The 23,490-nt window shown below is 35.8% G+C and overlaps 1 long non-coding RNA gene across 1 annotated transcript in view; it reads left to right on the top strand.

Annotated features, from left to right (window-relative positions):
- The window catches only part of LOC126940180 (uncharacterized), an 86,262-nt gene that overhangs the window by 8,211 nt on the left and 54,561 nt on the right, over positions 1 to 23,490 (top strand). Inside the window, exon 2 of the long non-coding RNA XR_007720645.1 lies at positions 2,383 to 2,495. This is a non-coding gene — a long non-coding RNA (uncharacterized LOC126940180). The remainder of the gene's footprint in view (positions 1 to 2,382; positions 2,496 to 23,490) is intronic.

The raw sequence follows: 23,490 nt of genomic DNA, 5'->3' as shown, positions 1-23,490 counted from the left end.
CAGAAATATACATACAAAAATAAGACACATCTACTGATCAATTTTCCATCTACATACTGGTTAATTGGAAATAGCATTCCCATTAATTATGTAATAATTTAGTACCATTTTGTGATCTAAAGCAAAGAGCTTTATGTTCACTTGTCAAAATGCCCTGAAACAAAGCACCATGGAGTGGATCTGCAAAAAGAAGGTCTTTATTTATGGTTAGCATGAGGGTTACTGTGAAAGTAATACTCCCCTGCCTTCTGACCATAAGCAAACGTTTTATATGTCTCAGGGAAGTGGTTTGATCAGGAGTAAAAGGAACAAGGAAACAAGAATGTGTTGTGCCAGGCAAAGTAGTTTTCTAAAGCAAATGGCCTCCAGGTAAGCAAGGCTAGAAAAGTATGTTCTGCAGGTTCAAGTTAAGAAGGAAAACTGACAGTTTAAGCAAGTTTTGAGTTTGGCAAGTACTTTAAGGCTAGAGGAATATTGTTGTAGGTGTTACACAAAAGATCTTAATATTTATAATCTGGAACAATATATCAGTTTGTTCTGGGTATCTTTAAAAAGTACATACCTTTGTCAAACCTGAGACACTGTACACTTAAGATCTGTGCTTTCTATTGTAAGTAAAATCTCAAAAGAAAAATAATTAAAATGGTGAATTCTAAGTAACAATGTGCATGCTATTTATGGAAAGCTGAACTGACTTCTAAATTTTACTTTTTAGACATCATAAATAAAATGGAATAATAGATGGATAAAATGTTGCATAGATATAAGTAACATGCAGTACCATGTCAATGGTAGACATTTGACAGATACATTATGGACACTGTAATATTATTTCAACTATGCTACATATTTGAAAATTTGTCTAAAAATATTTGGAAAAAGAAGCAGCATTTTAAAAAAGACAGGATTCAATAAGAGTTTATGAATACTATGATGTTTGAAATAAAAAGCATAAATAAGTGATTATATTTTCTTGGGGAGCAGGGCAGGCATGCAGCATGCGTAGGAATTCTATAGTAAAAGAAACTAACTCCACAATCAGCTTTATTACTATCCTTTAAATAACCTTGCTGAAATCAAATACATGATATAATGAAGATAATAATATATCTCATGACTTCTCATTGTATTGTGAAGATTAATGTTCAGATTACTATGCAAATATATATTTGTATTATTCAAGTTAAGGATTCCATTTAATAACACTCTAGCAATACACAAATTCAATGCTTGCCTTTTAAGCACAGATTGGAAGGTCAGAAAGTAAAATTTTCCTCTCTAATCCTTGGGGTTTATTTCCCTTCTATTTTAGGCCGGTGTTAATTGCTGATAAATGGTGGCAATTTGTTAGAAGCAGACAGGATTGTATCTAACTAGTGGAGCAGAGTAAAGCATTGTTAAGCAAAACCCCTCAGATTTGATGGAGATCTGTAAAAAAACAGTATAAAGGCAGCATTGAAGCTAGTCTCCATTAGAAAAAGGAAGACACCAATACAATGACAATACAATGTGTCCCGTTGTTAACTAAGACACGTGAAAGTGCGATACCAGCAATATCCACAGGGTTATTGACAGAAATGAGGACTAGTGCATTCGTTTCCTATTGTGGCATAGCAGAGGACCACTCCCATGGCAGCTTAGCACACACGTTTATTACGTGACCGATTCCATGGTTCAGGAGTGCTGCTTAGGTAAGCAGGGACTTCTGCTCAGGATCTCTCTGGTTGAATTCAAAGTTGGCAGGGACTACTATCTCATCTGAAGTTCAGAGTCCACTTTTCAAGTTGGCATGTTTTTTGATAGAATTCAGTTCCTTTTGTTTGTAGAACCAAAGTCCGCCCCCTCACTTTTTTTTTTGATAGTTGTCAGACAGAGTTTAGTCTCAGCCCCTGAAGGCTGCTCTCAGATTCTATCCACATGCCCCTGTCACAGCATGGAAACTTGTTTCTCCAAAGCCAGCAGGGGACTCTCCCTCTGGTCTGCTGTAATGGATGGAGTCTTATATAATGTCACATAATCACAAGAGTTACTATCCCTTTAAATTTAGAGGTTCTGTCCGTAGTCAAGCAGAAGGGAATGCACAGAGTGTCCATCAGGCGACAGGAATTTTAGGGGCCATCCTAGAATTCTGCTGACCACAGACAGGGACATTGACAAGAAAATTAATATTGTCTTAATTTTAAAATTTCAAAAAAAATGTTCAGCTTGTCGAAAAAGATGACTGATTCATGAGTAGAGTTCAAAAATAATACTAAAATACTAGGTCATTAATGATTCCAATAAAATAGGGAAAGTTTGCAGTGAATGAACTGAGAACATTGGGACTCAAAAAGGAAACTAACAGAAGCAAATGACAGCTCTGGGTTTTTGCAGCCTATACAGGAACCTTAACAGAGGCAGTGAGACAATCAAAAAAAGAACGTCATGATCCAAAGACATCACTGGGCTCATGAAGGATGTCATCACCAGTCTGCATGGTAACTAAAGAATGAGAGGTCAGTATAGTCTGAACAGCATCAAAATGCATTAATTTACTCATTTCTTCATTTACTTAGTAAAGTTGTCTTCATTTGTGTCCATATGCCTATTACCAATTGTCATCTTTCTGGTGTTACATAAAAGTGAAAAAGAGAGGTCTCACTCTCAAGAAGATCCCTTCCTACTGTGAAAATACTCAAAAGAAAAATAACTGGCAACAGCAGGGAGCAAATGATGGTGGTGTGCATAGGACTTTCTAGTTGCATAAGAGGGGCACCCAACATGAACATTGCTTGTCCGTGTCATTTTCCTAGCATTGATGACACTTTTGTTGCCCTAAGTTCAATTTGGACTGGGCTAAGAAAAGAACCCATGATCAATGTTACAAACAGAGTGAAGTACACATTTGAAGGGATAAAATTATGACAGGCTCTTGGGGAAGCAAACAAATGGATAAAAATATAGTACTCTGGTTTGACTAGAACACACATGGTGTGACAGGAACTGGCAAAGACGTGGATCAATAGGGAAGATTTATATGTGGATGATAAGTGATTAAGAGAGATCCGGATAGGAGTTTTATCTCCATCAGTAAAGGTAGATTACTTGGGCCAATTAATCAAGCTTTCCAATTCTCAGTTTCATCCTCTTAGAATGGGGTAATATATATCACAAGGATATAGTAGACCAAAAGAGACCAAGAATATACAGCCTGTACTCATGCTCGGCACTGAGGGAATCTTCAGTACATAGCAACTATCATTAACTAGGTAATTAGTTAAATTCTAGGCAAAGAAAATTTTTTCAAAAAATCCAATAAATGGTTTAAAGCAGGTGGGTGTGGTGTAGGTGGCAGCAAGATGAGATTTGTATTTTAGAAATATTGCTCCATCAAGAGCTTACAACATTGATTAAAAGGAATTGAGGCTGGAGGCAGGGAGATGAATAAAGGCATAATAATGGGACCTTTCGCTAAGTTCATGGCAGTAAAGACAGTGAGCAGAGGAAGGATTTGAGAGACATCTAGAGTAGAAACATTAAAAATTCATGATGAACTGAGAAGGAAAAACATCAAATGATTCCTAAAGTATCACATTTGGCTGATTAAGTTAATAGCAGCATTATATACTGATGAAACAAGATGTGTTATAAAGAAAATAAAAAAGATAACATTTCTATTCTTATTCAACTACCCCCACCCCAAAGAATTAAGGGAGCATGGGGAGACCACGGAGAATTTTGCAGGGCTGGAAGCTGTGAAAGAAAGTGATTGGCAGAAAGAGGCAGAAACTGCCAATGAGGGTGAAAGGAGAGCCCTCAAGAGCCAAAATAGGAAGGAGATTGTGATTTTGAATGTGTGGGTGTTAAGGTTTTTATTAACATTCCTTTTTAAAGATGATGTAGAGCATCCAGGATCTTGGAGGGGGATGGTGGCAGGTTGTGGTCCAGGAAGGCTGGCTCGACCAGGTACTGCCAAATTCTGCACATCTCCTTGTATCCAGATATAACACAGAAACAGCCAAAGCATCCACCTGCATACAAACCTCAGGTCTCGGACAATATATGTTCCTGCAGGGCACAGTGTAAGCTAAGATTATAGGACTGAACCACAGGGTTCTGGAAAATTTATTTCCTCTGAACTTTATCAGGCCCTGGAGAGGGAGAGTCCTCAGAAGTGCTGAGTTTTAATTTTTGATACCACAGACAAGAAAGGTTATTTAAATTAGAAAGATAAAAATAATGCATGTTTTCGTATAATCTGATATAGGTGAAACATAGTGGAAATAATTTTGCTAATTGCGTGTAAAACTGTGAGAAGTTTGTAAGAAAATGTTGCAAGATCTTGAATGACATGTGAATTTGCTTCTGGGAGGAGACATTTGGAATAGAGAGATAAATTCGGAGGTCATCAACGTATAGGTAAAAAGTAAGATGTTGGGCATATATTAAATCATCCAAAGTTAAAGAATGTAGATTGAGACTTGAAAAAGGTCACAGACAGAAACCTTAGAGATATCTTCTTTTTATGTGTGTGAGAAAGAAGGGCTACCAAAAAAGAATGAGACCAAAAATTACAATCTTACCACTATCTTATAAATGACTTCCCTGAGAAGAAGAAAAACCAAAAAACAAAGATGCTTTAGGTCACATTAAAGGAAAGAGCCTTAAAAAATAAAGAAGGATCCATGGTAAGATAAGAAGAAATTATTGAAAGGTGAACTAAAATAAATATATCCTGAAAAATATCAATTGGATTTAGTAATTAGACTCCAATGAGACAAGTCTTAATTTTTTTCATAGCTTAATTTAAACTGTTATAGATTATGTCAGTGGTAAAATGTCATTTAAAAATATTGTGCCTATAATTTTCTTCTCAATAACTTTAGAAGATAGGACAGTCTTCTTCATCATGTTTATGATTCAGAAATCAGAGCCTTGATGAAACATGGTAATTTTTTTCAGTGTCTCACAATAATTAAGAGACAGGCCTTGGATTCAGATGTGTTTGAGTAGATCTCAAAGGAGAAAGGTTACTGGAGGAGGTTCAGGTTGCTGTGAAATCTGCTCTGCAATTTCATATGATGCAGAAGATCTAAAGAGAATGGGGTCATATGATGCAGAAGATCTAAAGAGAATGGGGTCATATGATGCAGAAGATCTAAAGAGAATGGGGATGCTAAGTGGTGTCTCAGGCCACTTGGCATCCTCATTCAAAAAAAAAAAAAAAAAAGACTTCCAGAAAGAGCTCTAGGATTCTGAGGCAACATAATGCTCTCTATGACAGAGTCAATCACTCTTGAAAGCAGCAGTTTCTAGTTACCCTGCATTAAGTAACAAGTGGTGTTTTGCATCATGAGCTAAAATTTCACAGATTCACTGAGTCATTCAGTTGAATGGGAACAGCTACAATCTATTGTGTGTTGAAGATGCATGTCCAGAATTAGGCCCAAACAAATCCAGAAGTTAAAAATAAATTATATAAGTAGGTGGCTTAGATCCCATAGCATCTAGCTGTTGAATTGGTGCCTCTTCCTCAGCTTGCGCTTGTGGACACATAATGGCTCTCCTAGGACAATCGCCAAAGAAGGAACTAATTGGGTCTGGCTCATCAATGGATTGATATAATACATTGATGGTCACAGTAGACCTAGTCAGGGACTGGGCCTATAATATGATGATAAAAGGATATGAACAAATTTGAGAGTGGTAAGTGTATAGACGTTCTCTCTGAATTCAGGGAGAAGCAACCCACGGTACAGGTGAAGATGGAGTCCCAGATGTAAATAGTAAATAGGTTGCCTGGTTGATCGAGGACTTGGAGGAAAAACAAATGAAAAGAGAAAAGAAAGTGTTGAGAATGGTGATGCATGCAGACTGTGTTTCTGAGTTCGAAATATGCAATCTTTCATCTGACCAGAGACCATCCACTAAAAAAGAGGCACGAGACAGCCAAGTGGATAGGATACCTGGCTAGCCTAAATGTCAGCCAGCCTCCCTCTTTAGCCATTTAAGTGCTGCTGCAAAAGTCTCATGAATGAACTAACCATGGCTGCTGTTTTGAGGTGACCCTAAGCTGAGACAAATAGGCTTTTGAAAGGCAGGTCTTCTGAGCACCCCTGAGTAACTTGTTTTTGCGATTGTCTGTTGTTGATGTCAGTCAGTTGATGACTCTGGTCTCACAGGAAAGTTGGTTCTAATATATCAACCCCCATAGCTTCTCAACTCTTTCTAATACTATGGCAAGGCATTTTTGGTCAAGTCCATCTAGCTCATTATCATATCCAAACTTCAATAAGTCATTCTGGCAACATGTTAGCACATCTCCAATATCCTGGCTAAAAAATTAATTCCTGTATGATGGGAGAGTATAAGTAAGTTTAGTATGTTTTTTTTTTTTTGCCATCCAACTTTACATTCTGCCACATCTAAAAAATATCTTTTGAAAACTAACTATATTTTCATAAATTTCATCTCAATACATGATAGCAATGCCCTAGACTTCCTCTGGAGTTTACGTTACTTCTTACTTGATACAGATTCTCTCCACGGAAGTTGATGTGGAAGAGAAGTTAAATATTAAATTTAAACTCAATTAAACATGGACACAAACAATGGTCACCAAGTTCTGGAACAAGTTGTATGAGCCCCTTGAGGCATTCATCCAGCACTGTTTCTTAGAAATCTCTATTTCAATCTATTCCTATATGTTAGTTATTAAAAAACAACAGACAGTCACAAAAGCAAGTTGATCTTTTTGTGTTCCTTGAGCCCAGCTGGGAAGGGCCCATGTGACTGGGCTTCACGCCAAACAACTCGTTACAAAAAGAACTAGGGTCCCAGATTGTGCTGAAGCTTCATGAGACCTCTCCTGTCTGTGTATGGACGAGTGGCCAACTCTGGAGCCCAGGCTGTCGCTTCCCGGTCTGGTGGTGAATCCTTTATAATCTGGTGAGTGCAGTGTCTGACTCTCGAGCTCAGGCTGATGCTTTCCGGACTGGTGATGAATCCTTCATAGCTGGGTGAGTGTAGTGTCTGGCTCTGGAGCCCAAGCTGTTGCTTCTCGGTCTGGTGATGCTTTCTCCATAGTATGGTGAGTGTAAATATATGCATTATCTTTTCCCTTCTCTCCTTCCCATATCAATTTACTTATTATATCATGTGCTTATTATATGTGTATTGCCATATACTTTGGATAAAGGCTGCTTGCCATTAAAAGTATTGAGTGTACCTTTTCTTTTCCCCTCATGCGTCTCCAGCACAGAACAGTTGGTCTAAAAACAATGTGAATTATTCTCTTTAGTAAATTGGAGAAAGGAAGAGGACAAGTGTCATCTGGTAAAGCAACTTCTTCAAATGTGATCTTTGCAAGGTTTTCAGATAAGGGGAACCTACTCTTGTTTACAAAGAAATAAAGTAGCTACTTAAACAGAAGCTTCAAGAAAACCTGTGCATTCAAAATTCTCAGTCTGCTGTCCAAATTTTCACATACCAGAATAGGGGTATGAACTCATACCAATCATGACACTATTTTTGACCTAGGATATGTATCATGGTTTAGCATTCAATCTCCTATTAGCTTTCCTACCCTTACATTTTATTCCTGGCCTGATTTTCACCATAGTCAGGCCTGAGGCTATAAGAGTTTTATGCCTCCTTAAATGCTACTAAGAACTCCTCTGGTTTTCAGAGCATGTTATGGCTTGAGAGTTGGCTGACCTAAACCTGTTATTTCCTTTTCTTAAGGTTTCCAAAGCAAGCAAATAAAGCTAGGCAACTTTATAGTTTTTATAATCATCATTGGCCTCATAATGTTCAAGTGTCACATATATTACTTAACCCAAATTATAATAAGAAAAAAAGTATCATAGAGACTGAGAAATGATGGAGACAAGGAAATATCATGACAGATACTACAGTTGACAAGATGTTAAGCATAACTTCAAAGCATCGAATTTTTGTTTCGTTGTACTTTTTTATATTAAAAATATCGTGTACATAAAGAAAAATACACTCTTTTACAGTATATAATATTCGAAGGTTAAAAAAATGTATATAGTCATGTAATCATGACCAAAACCAATACAAAGAACAATTCCAAGAGTCTCTGAAATTCTTGTGTGCCCCTTCCTCCCAATCTCAGTCACTCAAAAACACTTTCCTTACAGTTTTATCTTTTCTAGAATGTCATATAAATAAAATCATACCATATGTAGGCTTGGAGGATGGCTTCTTTCCCTTGCCTTCTAGCAGTTAAGATTCTCCGATGTTGTTGCAAATATCAATGATTTAGCCTTTTAAAATTTCTGAGTTGTTCTGTACGAATATACTTCAGTTTATCAATTCACCAGCTGAGCAATATTTGGATTGTTTCTACTTTTATTACAACATGTTTTCTAATTACAAGAAACGGACAAATCTTTTGGAAAATACACACCCAGTCAAAAATAAATTCAAAATATAAATAGTTACATATCAGTTTTTAGATTTCACAAAGAAAATTCTAGCTCCAAATATGTTCACTAGGGACTCTCTAAACAGTTTTCAAAAATAAGTGTTCCAGGTAATAGAAAAGAGGGAAAATGTTCTGATTCATTTTGCAAAACAGCAAAAAAAAAAAAAAACAAAAAAAACATAGCAAAATCAGACAAGGATATTAAAGTAGAGAAAAATTAAAGGTTAATATCTTTCATGAACACAGATGCAAACAATGTTGTAAAATATCATAAACAGAAGATTCTTGCAAAACAAATGTAACAATATACAGAAGAAATAATATATAATAGAGAAGTGGAGCCTGCTTTAGAAACATAAGGTTTCAACATTTGAAATTAAATCATTATGATTTACCTTAGTATCACATATTAGTGTGTTAATATCAAATGTACTAATGTGTTTAAATGTATTATTATGTTAAAATAAAAGGAAGAACTTGGTTTATCTTAATAGGTACAGAAAATATTACTTAACAGAATGCAACGTTTGTTAATCATTTATTTCTTAATGGCAAGAAAATTAAATAAAAATATAATGTCTCTGTCTTTCCATACTAGCACAAAAGCAAGATAAAGTTGTCCATCTCAACAATTCCATTGTTGATATAGTAAGAATACCAACATTATATTAGTGTTCTTACTCTAGGAACTATAGCAATTAAAATAAATAAAATGTATAAATCTCAGAAATAAATGTATTAACTTCAGAGAGAAAAAAACAAAACTAACATTAGCAGGTACATGATTATATATGCACAAAATAAAAAAATCTAAACATTTAGAATTAATGTTAATTTCATTCAACATTCAAAAATCAATTGAATATGTATATATTAACACCAAACAACTAGAAAATAAATGTAAAAAGTATGTTTTCAATATCATTAAAAATCAAACACATGTAACTTTTTTTAAAAATTTTTTTGAGACAGAGTCTCGCTTTGTCACCCAGGCTGGAGTGCAGTGGCGTGATCTCGGCTCACTGCAATCTCCGCCTCCCAGGTTCAAGCGATTCTCCTGCCTGAGGCTCGCAAGTAGCTGGGACTACACGTGTGCACCACCACAGTTGGCTAATTTTTTTTTTTTTTTGTATTCTTAGTAGAGACAGGGTTTCACCATGTTAGCCAAGATGGTCTCGATATCCTGACCTTGTGATTCTCCTGCCCCGGCCTCCCAAAGTACCGGGGTTACAGGCATGAGCCACTGCTTCTGGCCCTCAAATTTTAAATAACAAGAAGTAATGCAGAAGAGTTCCTATAGCTTCACATGCTTACTGGTATTCTGCAATGTTTTTAAATTAATTCAGAGGGTGTGCAGTGGTATTTCATTGCAGTTTTATTTTGCATTTCTCTTACTTCTAATTGTACTGAGTACATTTTCATGGACTATCATGCCATTGTTTTTCTATATATTCCTGCATGACATCAGTTCATATCTTTTGTCCATTAAATAAATATTAAAAATATAGTAAACATAATAGCTGTATTAATAAATAAAATGTATATGAGGCACTACATAAAGATTCCTGGAAAAAATCTTACCTATATATTGAACCAACAATCAATGATAGAACACAAAAACACACAAAAAATGAGAACTTAGTATTTAGAGTCACATTTATTGTGGAGTTCTTTGCCTATTCTGAAAGACGATTGAGTTTGCAGAGGGCTCTGACAGCCTCCGTGTCTAGGGAAACAAAAGTTGCTTTCTGATATTGGAATGCTAAGACACAGGCATTAATATAAATATAATTCTGTTTCAGTTTAACTTCAAGAAGGTAAAAGACTATTCACAATTGTAGCTCAAAACTGGAAAATATAAAGAATATATAACATATTTGAAAAAAATTAGATATAGATTTGTAGTGAAAATAGCCTCCAATACAAATTTGAAAATTAACAAGCTAAAAGATTCTTCTTAATTCAACACAAATAATGCAACAAAGGAAAACCAGTGACAACTTCAGAAGACAGAGCAAGAAACAGTAGATAGTGAGACAAATCTAATATAACCATATTCTGAGAGAGCATAAAAATCTGGCACAGAAATAATATTTGATGACATAATATAACCAGGCATTTTAGATTCAAGATGCATTTTTAAACATTTTTCTGCTTCTCTAGTCTTAGCTTTGAGATGTGCTTCAGAATCCTTCCCCTCCCTTCCTGGCAGTGCATTTGGTCATCTAATTATTTGCTGCCTTAACATTTCCGGGGTTAATCTTGAAATGAACCAGGCCTGGATACTCAGCTGAGGAATTCCCTCCCATTTGGAGATCACTTCAAGCCCATTACGCTACAACCCAGTCATTGCTGAGATGGTGTCAGCCTGTACTTCAGATGGACACTAACTCAAGTTGGTTATTGAAGCAACACATGTAGACCCCATATCCCGGACCATTCTCGTGTGCTTCTCATACTTAGTTTCCCTTCTTAAATTCGTTCGAAATTGTGTTTTAGAGGCATGAGCCAGGCCATTTCCAAACTGCTATTTGATTAACAAAGCTGCTTTCCCTTCACTAACCTTACCTTTTAATAGGCTTCTCAGGCAGTGAGCACCGGGACTTGTATGTGGTTACAATACTAACTAAGGATTTCCCAATTTTCATCAAAGACTGCAACTCAAAGATTCAAATTATGAAATCCATCTAGGAAAAAAAAATTTTACAAGAGATGTGAATGTACAACCACACTGGAATAATTTACGCAAATTTTCCCTCCTATCAGATCAACTATAAATCTAGAAAAATAATGACAAAGCTATTTTGAGACACTAGATTGCATCCAGATCAGGATTGTGATCCTTAAAAGAAGAAAAAGACACACACATTGTCCGTGAGCTGGGGTGTTGTGTTTAAATGTAGTATGCAGTTTTGCTGAACTGAGAATGCAGGACTTCGGTGCTACTGAAGCTAGAATTTGTGGGCAGAATATGAGAGAGAACATGACTACACAGCGCTGAAGCCCCAGAGAGTAAGCAGGGGTTACCATTGGTTCTTGGCTGGGGAATTAGCTGCACACAGGCAGGGGGAATGTTCATGGGGCTTTTTGATGAGTTATTTCTGAGGGACTGGGAGACAAGCAGAGGTGTCAGAGGTCATGCAGGCTTGGGAAGTGCAGGGATCCTGTCCCAGCCTGGCTAGAGAGACCTCACTGTGTACACTGCACATTCAGCAGAAACCTCAGAAAAGTCAAGCCTTAGCAGTAAGGACTTACACCCTTGGATAAGAAAAAGTGACTAAAGACATAACAAAAATAAGCAAGTTCCAACAAAAATTAAAATCACACTGAAAGGGTCAATAAAGTCTACCAGTAACTTTGGTTTAGACAAAATTAAAACACTAATTAATAAGATATAAAAGAACCAGATGGAACCTACATATATTATCTGATATTTAAAATTTACTGTATAAACATAACAGCAGATTGGAGATAACAGAAATAAGAGTCAGTAAACCTCAAGATATATTGGTAGGAATTGTGTGATTGGCAGGAACGGGAGAAAATAGTCAAAAATAAAGAAGCAGAGCATCAGTGATACTCAGTAAGAACAGAAAGGGAGTTGGGGGAAGAAAGAGAGAGGGACGGAGACAGGCAAAGGGAGAAAAATCTTTAATGAAGCGAAGTCAAAATGTTCCCAAAACTTGAAATGAAAACATCAAAACTATAATTCTGTAAGCATTTTAAATACAAATAATGTCATACCTAGACACATTATAATTGAATGCTGAACATAAAAGAATAAGAAAATTTTGAAAACGCCTGAAGAGGGCTAAAAAAGACATATTATACATAAGAAAGCTACTAAATGAATGATGGTTTACTTCTGAGAGGGCAATGAAAAAGCACGAAGTGCTGAACAATGACAGGACAAACTCAGGATCAGATACTTAATGAAAATATCCTTAGAAAATGCAAGTGAATAAAGGCATTTTCAGACAGACCGCATTGGGGAGGATGTGAAGACAGTTGACCTTCACTAAAACATATGCTCTAGGGAGGTTTTTAAGATGAAGGAAATGGAATGTGATGGACATTTGAATGTAGGGTAAATATTAAAGGACACCAGTGACAGTAAATATGCACAAATATAAAATACCATTTGTTGTCCTAATTTACTGAAAAGACATTTGCATGTTTGAGACACAAAATACACTGTTGGGATTAAAATATACATAGAGGCCGCACATGGCGGCTCATGCCTGTAATTCCAGCACTTTGGGAGGCCGAGGCGGGTGGATCACCTGAGGTCAGGAGTTTGAGACCAGCCTGGCCAACATGGTGAAACCCAGTCTCTACTAAAAATACAAAAAAATAGCTGGACGTGGTGGTGGGTGCCTGTAGTCCCAGCTACTAGGGAGGCTGAGGCAGGAGAATCACTTAAACCCAGGAGGCAGAGGTTGCAGTGAGCTGAGATGGTGCCATTGCACTCTAGCCTGGGCAACAAGAGTGAAACTCTGTTTCAAACAAACTAATTAATTAATTAATTACATATATATAGAAGTAAAATATACACATTTATAGCAAAATAGACAGTGATATTTAGAATTACATTGTTGAAGGGTTTACTTTGCATTTCATGTAAGTTGTCATGACATTAATTCTAAATTATTTGTGTCAACATAGCTAACACCACTGTAGTCACACAGGAGATTAGTTCATTGTAATGGTGACTGTCTTAAACCTTGAGATGTACTTGTCTCACAGGACCTGGTTAAGAAAAGATAAAAACTAAGTAAAAAACAAAACATTCTATTCTTACTCTACTTAATCTTCCTGTGGAATTTCATTCATTTCTACAATTTCAACTAGTATGCATATACTCATGTCTCTCAAATAGTGAACACCAGCTTACCTATTGAATATTTATCTTTGCTAATTTCACCTCAAAATCTACATATACAAAACTTGCCATGTCATTTTCATCTCCAGTTATACTAAGAGTAGGTGTCTTATATCAGGGAATGGCGACATTCTCCATTTGCTGCTCAAGCCGCTGTCTAGGGAGCATCCTTTAATCCTTTTCCTGCCCCTCACCTAGCCCTCATCTGGGATGTCACAGTAGCAAGACTTTGACCATATAACAATTGTTGAGAAACAATATTTGTGTTAGTCTTCGGAGGCCATACAGCTGCAGTGCAGATGCATAGCTGTGTAATGGTAAAAAAAAAAAAAAAAAAAAAAAAAAATAGAATAGGAACTCAACTTACCTGTTTAACCCTCAATTATTATTATACAAATCCTCATAACAATGTGATATAATTTCTAATAGTGCAGAGACTACAGCCGATAGAAGGAACCCAGCTGAGACATTTAGGTGTATTTACTCCCCTACATTAACTCTGTTTACAATACTTAGGGAAGTTGAAATGTCTTTACTAGAGAGAGAAGAAAAATTGCTCTTTAACGGGAACCCCCAGTTATGCTATGGTTCTCTTCAATATATTGTTTTTGTTTAGTTTTGTTATTATTTTTTTGTCAAACGAACTTATTTTATAATGATGTTTGGGATTGTTTTGATGTCCTATACAACATTTACTTCATCAAGCAAGTTGCAAATTGACCTTCCACCAGATGAAAACATCAGATGTCAGCTTATTAGAAAGAACATTCCAGGATGCTCAGAATGGGAAAGTATGCATCCTTCAGCCAAATTGATTAAATAATGAGTACCCCAGATGGGAGAGGTTATGGTCAATGTAAGGGAAAGTTTACCTTGGTACGGAAATATTTTAACCATATATATTTTATCCAATTACGTAAATGAATACACTGTGAATAAGCAATAACTGGAGATATATAAGCTCAACTCAACATGCTTTGATTTTATTCCCTGTGTTCTAGTGCCTTTTGATATAAACTTGCCTACGATCCCCAGAGTAAGAAGATTTTATGGGCCCTATAAAAATTAATTAGCCAAAAGAAAAATCTAATTGGTTAGGGGATACAAGAGACATTAATACCCATTAGATAGTTCAAGTACTAGTGGTCGCAGATGAATCAATTTGTCTCTTTTCTATGTTAAATAGAGTAATCAAGGTTTATAGGACTGCACTGTAAACATAAAGGGTCAGTAACACCTTTTCAGACACATTTGTCCTTGCACTAAATTATGACCCTTAATTAGTAAATTTTAACTAGACTGTAAAATGAAGATCTTGATGCTTGGATGAAGGGGCCAAACAAATTATAGTCTGTTGGCAAAACCCTGTGACATTAGACAGGGGATAAATCTCTTTCTTGCTGGGGGCAAATGAAGGTTTGTGTGAGGTTAAACTTCTTGCCAACAGAAAAAAATACCTTTTCCCCTCATCGTCCCTGTAATGGACTTGACCAGAAATACCGCTGTGCCTGGGTCGATGAGGGTGTTATCACTACCGGTGTGACTTATTTGGTCAAATGCCTTTTAGAGAGGCTACAGTGAAAACTTGCCAAACAGAGAAGCCCAGAGACCTTATACTTGGCTGGAATGAAAGAGAATGGAACTACTGGTTTTGCTTTTACTCACGCTATTAGCTTTTCAGAAAAATGCAGAAGGAAAGTTAAAAACAGGTGAGCTGACACAGTCTAATCAGCAAAGTCATGCAAGGCTATATAGCAGTCTGATTTTCAAAGTGGTTGCAATGAATTGACAAAAACCTACCATCTCACAGTGAAATACCGCATAGCCTTCCAAACTCTGTGATTAAAGAGTGACATCAGCTTCTGACAAAACAGCATCAAAATCTACTGATGTTGCATCTGCTGCTGGTTTAAACCTACACTGGACACTTCATGCTGGTTTATTCCTACATTAAGAGTGGTCGCTGAATTGGACCACCATGATTGACTGACCACTTATAAAATAAGACTAAAAAATATCCTGAAGTGACAACTGAAGACAGGCTATTTGAAAGACTGAATAGAAAAGAAAATAAAATTTAAAAGCAGGTTGCTTGGCTTAAAACCCAAGTCCAGAAATAAAACCTAGTTATTTTATGAGTGGGTTATGGATAAACGTTCAGACTTGATAAAAAACCCCAGATATCCTGATAATCTATATAAAAGAGAAATTTCCAAAATGGGATGAAAATGATACAGCACTCTGTTTGATATGATAACCACTGTATCAACTAGAAGTGGTTAAGAATGTTATGGGGTGATGCTGTCTTCCTGAATTGACTTTGGAAGATCCAAGTACCTTTTTCCAAAACAATCCCCCTCATTTAAATAAGGCATATATAATCTCAATATCTTTCTCATGTAGAACTTATGCCTTGCGATATTATTGATCTCACTCCTTTGTGTATCTGTATTACAGATTCTTTGCCCTGCAATTTAAAATGTATTCTTAAATCACATGTTTTTGGCTAATTCATTGATGTATCAATAATTGAAAAATGTTGGAGATAATGTAATTGTGATTAAAATAGTCATATTTTGTCCTCCTTTAGAATTGCTACATTTTTATTTGATATTTGAAATTTAGTCAAATTGTAAGTATTACAAAAACATAGGTATCTTAAAAGTGCCTGATAATTTTAATCCAGTGAAATAAGAAATTGCAGCATTGGTTCTGGTTGTTCATTTGAAAGCCCTGCTTGAGTGCAGGTTTCTGGGCAATGGTAAGAAAAATAATTTAAGAACGTGGTACATCCATTGAAACATGACTTATTGTTAGAAAAATACCCTATAGCAATGTGCCATAATGTTTAATAGTTCATACAAATCTGCTACTTGATAGAACAGAACTGGGGCTTTCAGAGACATTATTTCTATTGTGCTACCTTGGCTTGGAATTCTTAAGGATGGTGAAAATCATTTATCAAAAATTGAAGCCGCTCTTTAACAGGAATTACCATTTATACTGTGGTTCTGGATCTCTACATTATTTTGTATTATTTTCTATTAAGTGAATAGCATTTTGCAGACATTTGTGAAAAACATTGGGGAAAACATAGTCACAATGGGGAAGAACTTAAATGAAATACATTGGGAACATTGCAGCCAGGAAATGAAAGAGGCATCAGAGATAAGGCAGGAAATTGTATCTCCAGAGAAACACTTGTGAAGGCTCATGAAAATACTGAGATTTATTCTTATGATTATAGAGTATCCTCCTCTTACACACCTTACAGCCAACTAGAATAAGACACAGTATAATAACAGTGGATTACAGGTAAAAAAGAACGAAGACACAGACTCTTTCTGAGAAAAATGATTAGAAAACCCAAAGTCAAGAGGGAGACAACAACAAGGACACTAGGGAAATTTGTAGATTTTAGCACCTACAGCTACAAAAAGACTTTTAACCCAACCCACCTCCTACCCAGATTAACATAAAACTTCATGCTAAATGCCTATTTATGTCAGTTCCCATTACCCAATACATCATGTCCAGCTTTTAGGAAAAACTTGCAAAACATTGTAAAAGACAAGAAAAAATATAATCTGAAGAGAAAAGCAACCCTGACAACCAGACTCAGAAAATGCACAGATATTAAAATTATAAGATGGATAATTTAGAATAACTATAGTTACTATGTTAAAAGAAATAATGGGAAAAAAAGTAATGAGAAAAAACAGATGGATGGTGTGAGAAGAGAGATAGAAATTCTAATAAATAAATAAATAAATAAATAAATAAATAAAGTCCTAGAACTTGGCCAGGCACAGTGACTCATGCCTGTAATCCTAGCACTTTGGGAGCCTGAGGCAGGTGGATCACCTGAAGTCAGGAGTTCAAGACCAGCCTGGTCAACATGGTGAAATCCCATCCCTACTAAAAATACAAAAAATAGCTGGACGTGGTGGCACATGCCTGTAGTCCCAGCTACTGGGGAGGCTGAGGCAGGAGAGCTTGAACCTGGGAGGTGGAGGTTGCATTGAGCCAAGAATACGCCACTGCACTCCAGCCTGGGTGATAGAGTGAGACTTTGTCTCAAAAAAATAAAAAAAAAAAAAAAAGTCCTGGAACTGAAACACAGTAGCTAAAATGAGAAATATTTTGATGAGCTCATCAGTAGACATGACATGTCTGAAGAAGGAGTTAGTGAGCCAGAAGATACATAAATAGAAATATTTCCACATGAAAAGCAATAGTAATAATAATAAACAATATCAAAGAAATGATATCAAAAGGATTAGCCTGCCTGTAAATAGATACCAGATGAGAAAAAAAAATAAGACAGAGAAAGACAGAGAGGAAAGTGCAGAAAGAGAGAAAGGAGGTGAAGACATATTTGAAGTAACAATGAATGAAAACTTTTCAAAATTAATAACAGACATAAAATCACAGATCCAGGAAGCTTAGAGAACAGCCAGCAAAATAAAAACCAAAAGAAACATAGCTAGTAATAAGACATAACTTCAGAAAACCAAAGACAAAGAGAAAATCTCAAAAGAGGCTAGGGATAATGAATGGGAAACTACCCTACTTATAGAAGAGGAAGAGTAAGAGTTACAGCAGACTTCTTGTCAGAAACCATGCAAAAGAAAGGAAAGTGGAGTCAAATTTAAAGTTTTGCCAGAAATAAAATAATGAATAAAAGCATCAACAGGAAATTCTATATCCAGTAAAATTATCCTTCAAAGTTTCAAAAGAATAAAGACTTTCACAATTGAAAGCCGAGGTAATTCATCATAAGCAGATGTGCCCTACAAAATAGGTTAAAGAATTTATGAAGAAATAAAATAATACAGTTTAGAAACTTGGCTCTGAAGCAAGAATCAAAGAACATCAGAGATGGATTACAAAGAGTGTCAGAGAAGAATTAAATAAATATAACATATTATTTTATGTTAACTTATTCCTAGGTGATCTAAAAAATAACTTTAAATTAATAACAGTAATGTGTTAAATGATTTTTTACATACAAATAAATGAAATGTCACAAGAGACAGAAAAGAGAAGTTGGAAATATGCAATTATAGCAGGCCCACACTGTACTCTTAAGTATGAACTACACATAGTGACTGTTTCAAATAGTCCAGTAGGGAAAGTGAGGAGAAAGAGTAACTTTATACTAAAGAAATCTGAAAAGCACTACTTTAGCCAGTTGATGAAGGTTAACAACAGAAGTGCTAATTCACATTGAAAGTATGTTTCCTTTATATGATACCATGAAATGGCACTTTATTTGTATGGTTTTCCTCGCCCAGACCCATAACCCCAGTCTAATCATGAGAAAAACATCAGACCATTTTCAATGGAGGGACATTCCTTAAAGCAGTTCAACTGGCAATACTCAAAACTGTCAAGGTCATCAGAAACAAGAAATGTCTGAGAGACTATCACAGCTGACAGGAGCATAATAAATAAAAGTAATGTGATATTCTGGATAATCCTGAATAAGAAAAAGAATAGCAAGGAAAAACTAATGAAATCTGAATCAAATATGAATGTTAGTTAACATAATATATTAATATTAGTTCAATAATTATGGCAAATGTACCATACTAATGTAAGATGCAAATAGTCCAAACTGGGTTTGGGTATGTATGAACTCTGTCCTATTGTTGTGACTTTTTAGGGGACAGGTGCGTAATTCTTTTGATAGTTTATCTTTTTAAAATTGAGTAACCAAAGACTTTAACTCAACATAGATAATAGGATAGCCCAATAAATTCACTCAATGAAAACAAAAGCGTTTTGTCGTGAGACCAATAGCAAGAGATTCAAGAAATCTTGAGCAGAGAGTTATTTATATTTGACAGATCACATCATTGTTTACCAAATGTACTACAAAATATGTTCCTTTCATTCATTAAGATTTTTATGGGGAATGTTCTTTTTTATTAGTTAATGAGATTAAGAAAATTAGATAAAGCTATTTGTGTTTCATTGCTACTATATTCCCTACAACCTAAATTTTGCCAATCATGAGTGAGCCAAAGTAGATGTGTAGAATGTGGGATTTGAAGAGCTTTGAATTTGAATTTTGTGCTCCGAGGTTCATATAAAAGAGTTACTTAAGTATTAGTATTTAATACTACACTGTGGCCCAGCAATCATACTAATACATTATTTTGCTGATATTATAGACCTTACTAGGAAAGCAAATTTCTGTCCTAACTTCTAAATTCTTGAGAGATCTTTGGTTTTATCTATAAGTACTGGCAGTAGCTTATAATTTAAAATTACATTTGTTTTATAAATATCAAAATATTAATTAAAATATTTAATTAAAACCATAGATATGGAAATTACAAAATTATGCATTGTCAATATTTTGTTAAAAAATAGATATCATTAGGGAAAATAAATGAAAAATAATGAGAGATAATGTAGGTATTTTAGTCTGTTCTCACACTGCTATAAAGACACACCTGAGACTGCGTAAGACTGGGTAATTTAAAAAGAAAGACAAAAAATGTAATTAGCTTATGGTTCGGCAGGCTTTACAGGAAGCATGACAGCATCAGCTTCTGGCAACTTCTCAGGGAGCTTTCACTCATGACTGAAGGCAAAGTGGGAGCAGGCATCTTACATGGCAAGAGCAGGACCGAGAGAGGGTGAAGGTACCACACACTTTTAAATAACCAGATCTCGTGACAAGTTCATTATGAAAACAACATCAAAGGGATGGTGCTAAACCATTCATAAAACTTCCACCACCATGATACAACAATCTCCCGCCAAGCCCCACCTCCAACATTGGGGTTACAATTGAACATGAGATTTGGGTGGGGACACAGATTCAAACCATATCAGTAGGTATTAAAGTTTATTAATGTGACATTTAAATAACTGTGATTAATATGTTTAAGAAGTAAATAAAAAGAGAATTTCACCAGGAATTGCAATCCATTAAATATTAAATTTAAACGTAAGTGTTGTAAAATATAACTCTTTTAAAAAATCCATAAAAAAATTTAACAGATGAGTCATTTGACAGATTTGTGAACTGAAAATGATATCAATAGACAATATTCAGATAGACAGCAAAATGTCAGAAACATAAAGAACACATGAAAAACAGCAAGAAATCTGATATATTGCAAGCTAACATAGTTCTAGAAGAAATTCTAGAAGATAAGAATTGAAACAATACAAAACTTGTGTTTGAAGTTTTCTCAAACTATTAAAAAATATGAATCCTGAGATAGAGCAATCTTTACAAATCTGAGTCATAATAATAAAAAGGGAACCACATCTAAGCTTGTCATACCGAAGTATGTAAACATTAAAAAAAAGATAAAATTCTAAATGTAGGCTACACAGAAATATTACTTTAAAGGAACAATGCTAAATTTAAGAGGTAATTTTCCAGATGAAACAATGGAGCTCAGGAGAGCCTGAAATTGCTATCTCAAAAATGATGAAAAAATATCTTTCAACCCAGAAATCTAAAATTAATAAAAATATTCCTCAAAGTGAAATTCCAAGACACTTTTGGACAAATAAATATAAATTAATCATACATAGACCTGCAATAGTCATACTAATGCTGTTACTTCAGTTAGAAAATAAACCATTCCAAATAGAAATGTGAAAATTTTGAAGAAACTTATGACCCCCAAACAGGCAATTACGTGCAAAACTCTTAGTGAATGTCGACTGACGATAAAAGCTTAAATAGTAATAGTAAAAATAATGCTGTCTTGTGTGATTTAAAATACCTGAAATGCTTGGGTTCCTACAGAATTATGACAGTTGCCTGATTTCAAATCTCTCAACATTTCCTCAAAAATATCATACATGTGGAACAATGCAGGACAAAAACACTAGACTGAGAAGTAGCAATCTTTTACATTTGGGAGTGATCCAACTTGGAAGGAGAAGATGTCCAGTGGAACTAGAAAGAAAGGGGAAAAATAGCAGGTAGTAGAAATTAAGGCTTCTACAGAAAGTAAAATGAATTGCAAAATTAAGAACATGTGCTATCCCACTCTACTCCAAAAGGCACCATCAGTTAAAGGCATTGTACCTCACTTTATTAATCAAAAAAGGCACTTATGAAGTGAGAACTACAGAAGGTTATCAAAACCTTTAATTTTGGCCTATATACTCATTATTTCTGGTCCAGAAAAGTGCAACACATTTAAAAGTGAGAAAGAAATTTATATGGTTTGGATTTGTGTCCCTGCCAAAATCTCATGTTGAATTGGAGGAGGGGCCTAGTGAGAGGTGATTGAATCATGGGGGGGGATTTCCCCTTTGCTCTTCGCATGATAGTGAGTGAGTTCTCACGAGATCTTACGGTTTAAAAGTGTGCGGCACTTCCCCCTTTTCTCTCTCTCTCTCCTGCTCCAACATGGCAAGACGTGATTGCTTCTATTTTCCCTTCTGCCATGATTGTAAGTTTCCTGAGGCCTCCCAGTCATGCTTCCTGTTAAGCCTGGAACTGTGAGTCAGTTAAACTTCTTTTTTTCATAAATTACCCAGTCTTAGTTAGTTCTTATAGCAGTGTTAAGAATGGACTAGTACAGAAATACACAGTTAGAAGGCATACGTAGCTACTATAGTAATACAATATAAAAATCAAAATGTTTTTAACGTTAAGACATCATCTGATAAAATTTATATCTAGACCATTTACAAAAAAAAGAAGAAAACTAACACAACATTCAGATTTAAATATGTACATACTATTTAACAGAAAAAAGAGTTTATCAATGGGCTTAAATTTGTGATATTCAAATGATTTGCCATATATCCACATTCCTGGAGTGGATTATTGAAGCCTCATTTATGTCACTAATTATAAGATGTAAATTGAATCTGAAGTTAAAGGACACACTTACTAATTTTAGTCTCATATATCTCTGGCCAAAGGCAAAGAAGGTTACTATATGGGCTAGTATAGCTTGTCCTAATTATTACGGAGAAATTAGTTTGTTCCTATATCTTTGGTGTGGGACGATCTATTCGTAGGTAACCTGTTAATGCTTCCATTTCCACTAGCAAAAGTTAATGAAACATTACAGCAATCAATGCAAGTGTGGGTAGGATCACTGAGGCTACAGATAGTTTAGAGATGAAGTTTTTGTACACCCCAATGCTCACATCACCTTCCTCCTTTGACAGAGGGTTCCCCATTATATTTTGCTATTTGGTGGCTTTAGATGGAGGCTTGAAAGCCAAAAAGGGAAAAAAGACTTGCTTCTTCCAGTTCACTTGCTAGTCCTACAAGCTTCCCCCTAGCAATGGCCCTTGCCCTGACCTGAATCTCATCTCTATTAAGCCCTTCCTCTGGATTCCACAGATAATGTCACTAGCTAGATAACACCTCTGAGGCCTATGTCTTAGAATTTTGGAGTCTCTTAAGCAAGCTTTCAGGTTTTGATAAAGCCAACGTTATTTTTCTTGTCATTATGAAGGATAGCCCTCAACTTGGCAACTGCTTCCTGTGATTATTGCGTTGTGTGATTATTACAACACAATTAGTACCTGGTGTGGGTGTGGACAAGAGGCTCCCACCTATTTTTCTGACGAACGTGTGGTGGTGCTGCCAGATACTCCCTTGCTCCCCACCAAGATTGTCCCAACTTCCCCTAAGACCACACCCACACTCCATTTGGGGCAGAGAGTGGCAGAGTCACAGGCTGCTGATGGAAGAGGGAGCTGGGTAGGGCATGGAGCACCAAAAGTCAGGAAATAGGCTGCTAAGAACCCAACCCAGGAGTGGAAGGAGGCGGTGTGGAACAGTCATGTGTGAGCCGAGACTCCAACTTCCGGCATATGCTTCATTGTCTCATCTGACTTCACATACAAAGCACATATTCATTGATAAAATTATTGTGAATTTCAAGATGGCAACCACAGAGCATTAAACTCTATCTACACTGGGGTTTTGTGTGACTGCACCGGTTGCTTATCTACGATGCCAGCTCTGTACACTGGCAAGGTAAATGCAAACATTTTACTATTATTCAATAAGGAATGCAAATTGCACATTTTCAAGGTCTGTGTAATATGAATGAGAGGATGAGGTCTGATTAACTTTTTAATTGCTTCTACAAATTAAGTGCCTGTCTGGTACTTGGTAATTTTTTCCCTTGAATCATTTCCTCAGACTGTCTGACTCAATTGCCAGAAT

Source organism: Macaca thibetana, chromosome 17, assembly GCF_024542745.1.
Source record: "Macaca thibetana thibetana isolate TM-01 chromosome 17, ASM2454274v1, whole genome shotgun sequence".
Classification (NCBI taxonomy): Eukaryota; Metazoa; Chordata; class Mammalia; order Primates; family Cercopithecidae; genus Macaca; species Macaca thibetana.
Note: the sequence above shows the minus strand (reverse complement) of the source record. Positions and strands in the feature narration are given on the sequence as shown.